General features: G+C 26.8%; 1 long non-coding RNA gene across 10 annotated transcripts; it reads right to left on the bottom strand.

Annotated features, from left to right (window-relative positions):
• Nucleotides 1-1,407: 1,407 nt before the first annotated feature.
• On the bottom strand, nt 1,408-5,518 carry LOC131628506 (uncharacterized). Of its 10 annotated transcripts, none has more exons than XR_009291826.1 (7): nt 4,853-5,518; nt 4,713-4,780; nt 2,890-4,014; nt 2,699-2,808; nt 2,315-2,365; nt 2,101-2,211; nt 1,408-1,990 (listed from the first exon to the last, which is right to left on the bottom strand). It is a non-coding gene; the product is annotated as an uncharacterized LOC131628506 (long non-coding RNA). The 10 variants fall into 10 exon arrangements; XR_009291821.1 differs by having other exon boundaries at nt 2,699-4,014; nt 4,853-4,931; nt 5,044-5,518; XR_009291817.1 differs by having other exon boundaries at nt 2,934-4,014; nt 4,853-5,517.
• Nucleotides 5,519-7,130: the final 1,612 nt, after the last annotated feature.

Genomic DNA, 7,130 nt, shown 5'->3' with positions numbered 1-7,130 from the left:
AATTATTAAGTTACTAGTAAGAGAACTATGCATTCGCATGGGTCGTACAATGTCGTAATAAATAATAAACAAATATAATATAGTGATCATTAAGAAATATATAAAAGATATATAAATGATGAAGAAAAAATGTTTCTAATTAATATTTAAATATAAATCTTAATTTAATTAGAAGATAGTAGTGTTTTGTCAAATTTATAGGAAAGGTATGTTAATTGAATTAAATATCACCTTAAAAAAAGTAGAGATATCTTGAGAATCATATGGCATATGAATATATAATAAATATATAATATAGGTGAGTAACTTTATTTTATTTAAAAACATGTACAATAATATTTTGCTTAAATTTTACTCATATATATACCCCTCTCTTATCGTAAGCACTCCCATAAATTTTTTCATATATTTAAATAAAAGACCAATAAATTTGATAGATTTATTTTTCAAAAATATCATGTATATGTATTAATATGTGTAACTTTTAATTTGCATATTCTTAATATCAAATTAAAATATAACATGAAATATTAGGTTGTCTTGACTCGTCAAAATACGTCAGTTTTGCTTGCATATTTCGTAGGACCTATTTGATGGTCAATAAATTTAATAGAATTATTTTATAAAAAATTATATAGATTCTTGCTGACATAACTTAAACCCGTTTATAGTTTTATTTGAGTGGATCAAATAATTTATTCATATTTCTCATAAACATTTAATTTATAATAAAATATATTAAAAAAAATTATGCAATTCAAATGAATAGTATAACACTACAAGAAAATCAGTAATTAGCTAGGACGAAAATAGTAGCTAATTTGTAGCTAATCCCTATCAAATAAATTTAGTTGGAGTTTTGTTGTGGATTAACCACAACAAAGGCCGTAGCATGGATTGGGAGGCTAATTATCTTGGTTAAAATTTCCTAGCAAAATTCCAACTAATATTTAAATATTTCTAGCAAAACCACAACTAAACCGTAGCAAATTGTCGGGCTGAAGTTTATGTTTCCTAGCTACCCAACTACAATATTACCGCAAGATAATCACAGTAAATCTCTAGCTAAATTCATATTTTTTATAATTATTTCCCGACAAAACTAATTACAGTAATTTTGATTTTTTTTATAAATAATTTGCATCAAAATTAGTTAAGCTAGATTGTATAAATTATTGGTAGAAAACAGTTAGAAAGGGTATCCTAATTATCAATAAATAAGCATTTCTTTAAATAAAAAATTATAACAATATTAATACATTTTTTCTTAAACTTATATTCTACTAATAAAATTAGAACTCAACAGAAAAATCAATTTCATATTTATATATCTTTTATGACTAATCCATTAATCAATAAAATACCAACAAAAAAAACAATTTTATATTATCATTAACAAAACCCAAATCCATCAAAATCACATTCTATTTTATTTCAACTTCATAAATCACAACTCTTATTTTGTCACAACTCTAGTTTCCAAAATAGATTGGAACTACTCAAGTTTGATTAACTCACTCTACATTTGCAAATACTCACATTTAAGCATGTCTTACACTACAACAATTTTAACGAAACAACTAACAATAAAGAATTTAACTCATGAGCATCTTACGGTTTAAGAGACCTCCTAAATATATATAACTTTTCTCCTATTCTGAGATCCTCCACTTGAAGGCATTGATGTTGAGTTGCAGCTGGTGGGGTGGACCTGAAAATTGTGGTAAAGAATTCAAAGTAGTGCCACTCATCTTCTCGATCACATTCTCTAATTTGGCCTGAATTTCATGACATATTAGACATTTAAAGGAGTTGTATTTTTTAACCCTCTAAAGATTCCTTGCATGGCCAAACAAATAACATATGTAGGAATTGTTGTGTCTTTGAACCCTCTAAAGATTTCATGTAGCGCCAAAGAGAGCAACATTGTTGGAGCACCTAAGGCTCTCAAACTTAGGCTCTTAGAAATTGGAATCATCATTGGAGAATCCTACAAAAAAGAGAAATATCTCAACTTAGCAAAAGTTTACTTCAGTTCATTAAGTAATAAGATATTGTACATAGTACTTTTCACACTCATTGCACTGAATTAAGGTTTACCTGCAAATATAAGGGTTGCAGCTGGAATAAGGCCGAGGACTGTGCCTCCTCTTCTTCCTCATAGGTTTTGACCCACTCTTGTTATGAAATAATTGCATAGAGCCCAAAAAACTGATTCAGAAACATAAAAACAAACTTAAAATTAAACAAAGATAGCCAAAGCTTCTAGCTAGTGTTGTAGTTTTATGAAACAAATAGCCACTAAAGCTTCTACCTAGTTTTGTTGAAGAAATGACAAATATCTCCCGTGTAATATTTCATTTGGCTGTAAAATGATAAAAATAAGAAGTAAATAAAATCATACACCATGTATTTAGAAAAGTTACCAAAATGAATTGTAGAATCAAATTGATTCAAGCTGCTAAAGTTCACTCCATAGAAGTAAATATAATATATCCACCACACATAAAATCTAACTAATCTCATGCCTTAATTAGCAATATTTAACAATATGTTAAAATAAAAAAGTTTTATGTATCATATCTTTTACCATTAGTACATCACATGCATCTTGAAATGATCTAAAATAAGACATTCAGGAACAAATTTTATAGGTATTGATAATGCGAACTGAAAAATTAGAAAATTCAACACCAACCTTTATCAATGGATCTTCCTATGAGCTTTTTAACTTCTGCTTGATCAAGCTTTCTAATTACTGAGAATTTCCTCTTCTTGTCTTTGCTTTTCGTTCAATTTTTCTAGCAACTATTCAACATGAATTAAAAATATTATTTTATAATATACATTAGAATCTTATGCTTACTTAATCAACATTCCTTTGAGAACCTTCAACAAATACACAGTAACAAATGAATAAGCAAGCAACAAACTTGTTCCGGATATGCTCGCGGCTTCTGCAAAACAAACTGCTACGTAAAACCCAACAGTAGGCCTTTAAAAGACACTAACAAAGAAGAAGTGCGTAGCAGACCCATTCCATACATGCTCGCGCCAATGGATTTCCAAATAGCAAGATACCGTTTAAAAGTAGACTCAACAATCCCATGTCACCCAAACTGCTGGAAAAACATGCTAAAATTACACTAGATTATCAGCAAGGTTCAATACCATGTTATGTTAAAAGTTATTCAAATGCTAACAAAATCAGTTATTGGACAAATAGAAAGATGTCATCCATGATATCAAAATCATTATTAAGGCAAGATATTTACACTGGTTTTCCTTATTTCCACAAAAGCACCCCACTGACTATTCATAAATATTGCCAAAGTATTTAACATAAGGGACCAAAAATAAATTGGAAGATGGAAAACACGCAAAGCGTAAGGAATTAATTAACAATATAATCACAATTAAGCCTCTCTAGATATATTATGGAAACAATTTATTGCTTTAATGTGTCATGTTAATGATCTACATTTTTTTCATTCTAGGATTGTGTAAAGGGGTTTGAAATGGATGCTTGTGTTTAAAGTAGTTGAAGTAAAGGAGTTGATTGACTCAGTACACTTAACACTAGTGAATGTAAGGACAACTTTATGGAACTACAACCATAGTGCCCACAACATTAAGTCTAGTTTCTGTCATGACTCAAGACTAGTTTCCTTGTTTAATTAGAATCACAAATTTAGTATTAGCGTGGAAAAGGGTTACTACTAAGTTTTATATAATTTATAAAACAATAATCACAGTCAAAAGTCTACATTGTTTCTCTTTTATATAAAACCCTATAACTTTTATATGGATTCTGTTTTATCAGTCTTGCACAAATTGTCAAGGAATATAATCAAATCATATATAAAGTGATAGAATATGAAGAAAAATCTTCAAACATCAAATCTTAACCATACCTTGTTAGAGATCTTAAACGAGGGTCGCTTCCATGTAATTGGAGTTCTTTGCATTCTTTGTAGCAATCAAAGGAATTACAACTTCAATGTTAAGTCTTATCTGCAGTTATAATGAAAAGAAAATTAGACATGGCTACATCTCGCTTAACGGTATGACCCAACATCCCCTTTCCATCAACTCAACGAAACTTATTTTCTAAAAGGCAAAGAAATGAGAATTGTCACACCCAAATCGGACAATACCTCTTAGTCATAATGGCACAAACTTGAAGTTAATCGGACCAACAATGTTAATCAATTAATAGAGTATTAATCATGTATTTCACATTTAAATTTTTTTCTTCTAAAAGCTTGCTATTAAAGTAAAGAAAAACTACTATATTAAATTTAAATACTAAATAGATTTGTATAAACCACATCCATGTGATATAATAACTCCCTCTAACGTGGTTGACTTAAAACTAACACCAATAGAATTCTAAGAATATAAGGACCATATCCATTTTACATCCATAGCTTCTCTTTCTCTTTCAACATAATAACACAAGATATAACAATGACATTAGCACACCAAACACAACTAGCAGCCATATTTCCAACCAACTTCTTCTCATCCACAATGCTTAACAACCAATATATAAATGATATAAAGTTGAAAAGTTGTCTTCGAATTTCCAAAAGAGCTTATAAGAAGAAATTAAAACTAGCTTACAAGGAGTATCTACATTTAGGATTGCTCAAAAAATTCAGAAAACTAAACCACTGGATTCTATAATAATAAGAAAGAACAATGAATACCTTAATGTTTGTCTCAATATTCTGAAATTGACTTAAACAGATTTAATATTTGCAACCGAAACAATTTCCTGCAAAATAGAAACAAATTAGAAATTAATGATAATTACATCTGAAAATTTTAAAATCAACATCATTTGTACCTTAAAATCAGTGAAAATGAATATCGATAGTTTCGATCAGAGAAAATGCACCGTTGTAGCGAAGATAAAAAAGAGATGCCTCAACGACGAATTGTTATGATAGGAACCATGTGAATCGGAGAAAGAGATTTTTCAGATAAATTTTAAGAATAAGTGAATATGTGAGACTTGATTCAAGGAAAAACAATTACCTCAAGTATTAGGTTTTGAGAAATGCGTGAGCAATTTTGAATGGTAAAGTAACTGATTCAAAATTTGAAGCAGCGATCTCCAATTAAGAAGGATAAATTTCGATCGATGATGGAGAAGCAGCGATTTCGATCGATGACGGAGAAACAGGGATTTTGATCGACGAAGGAGAAGCAGCGATTTCGATTGATGAAGAAGAAGTAGAGATTTAGATTGATGACGGAGAAACGGTGGTTTCGATTGAAGAAGGAGAAGTAGAGGTTTGCTCGATGACGGAGAAGTAGCTACTTCAGTCGGAGAAACAACGATTTCAATCGATTCAGTGAAGAAAAAGAGTGATTTGGAGAAAAAGTGATTTCGATCGATTCAGTGAAGGAAAAAAGTGATTTAGAGAAAAAGTGATTTTGACCATGAAGAAAAAGAGTGATTTGGAGAAAAAGCGATTTCGGTAAAAGAGTGATTTGGAGAGAAAAAAAGGTTTTTACGTGTTTAAGAGTTTTTTTTTTTTTGATAAATGATTTTCTAAAAGAGAATATGTTTTAGGAAAACCAAGGTACATTTTGCAAATAATTTTTTTATTTATGTAATTGGAGTTAAATAATTGTATTTTAAATTGAGATTAACTATGAAAATAAATTGTAGTAAAAATTTGGTAGCTAATCTTTAATTTTCTTGTAGTGTAAATTAAAAATAAAAACTATTTAATGTTGTATTAAATAAATGAATCATTCAATAAAAATGAATTATATAAATTAAATTAAATTAATTTCTTTTATTTTATTTTACACTTAGTCGGCTTAACACTCTATGTTACAAAATTAAAATAATCAAAAATAAATTAAATAATAAACAAAACCAAATTATTAACTTGTGTCTTGGTTATAGTAAATTTAGATAGGTTAATCAGTTGAAATAATATTAAAGGTAATTAATTATTATTTTTTATAAGAATTTAAACTCAAAAAAAAATAATATTTCTTAATTAAATATAAAAAACCAATAAAATTCAAAATAAAGTAGTTATTATGTATCATTATCCACAAATGTTTTGGGCTCACACCCCGAAATTATGTATGTCCAGCAATTTTTTAGGGACGCACACATTAATGTGGCGAGCATGAATTCTTTTGGTTAGGTTGCAAACTTAAAAAGAATGACATATTTGTGTTTTAAATAATAAATTTGCGTATTTATCTATCATAACTATTTTGTGTTTTTTTAATAAAAATAAAATATTTGCATACTTTCATGTAGAATAAATGTTAACATAATTATATAATTTAGCGATTCAAATTTGTAACTTTGCATTTTTTAACATAAGTTTTTACTAATATAAATTTATTATTGATAATGTAACAAATATATTTATTTTTAAAAGAACATCACAAATGAATAAAATTGATAAATATATAATTATTATATAATATTTCTACATTTTATTTAATGTGACTTAATTTATTTTCAAGCGCTGTTAAAATTTTGTGTGTACTAACTATAATAAAAATAATAATTATCTTTTAATATTTATTATGTTTTGTTAATACAAATCTTATAAAATAAATTAAAATAATTAATTGGCACTCAAAATTTATTGGGTAATACTATGTTTAAAAGAATTTACATATTAATAATATTTTTTTCGTAATTTATGTTCTTACAACAATTCGTTAATAAAAATATTAGAATATTAAAAATCATATTTTTATTTCTTTGTCTTTTTAACGTTTATTTCCATTTATAAAAATAACACATTAAATGAAAATAATTTTTATTAATACAAATTTATTAGTTTTTTATTTGATACGTCAAATCAAATTTTAAAAATCAATTATAATTAAATTACATTATTTTCACTTTCTTTGCAACACAACTACATAAAAAACTCGATAAGTATTTTTGGTTTGCAATCAATGCGTGATTATATTTTGAGAATAATAAAATAAATTATAAAATATATTTATTAAAATTTTATTATTAACAGGATAATTATCACAAAAATTACAATAATTATTATTATTATTAATAACAAAAATTTATCACAATTGAATTATTTTGTACTTATTATTTATTATAAAAACTTTTTTTAAAA

The sequence above is a fragment of the Vicia villosa genome, unplaced genomic scaffold (assembly GCF_029867415.1).
Source record: "Vicia villosa cultivar HV-30 ecotype Madison, WI unplaced genomic scaffold, Vvil1.0 ctg.000458F_1_1, whole genome shotgun sequence".
Taxonomy (NCBI): Eukaryota; Viridiplantae; Streptophyta; class Magnoliopsida; order Fabales; family Fabaceae; genus Vicia; species Vicia villosa.
The sequence above is the reverse complement of the archived record's forward strand: the minus strand, read 5'-3'. Positions and strand labels throughout refer to the sequence as shown.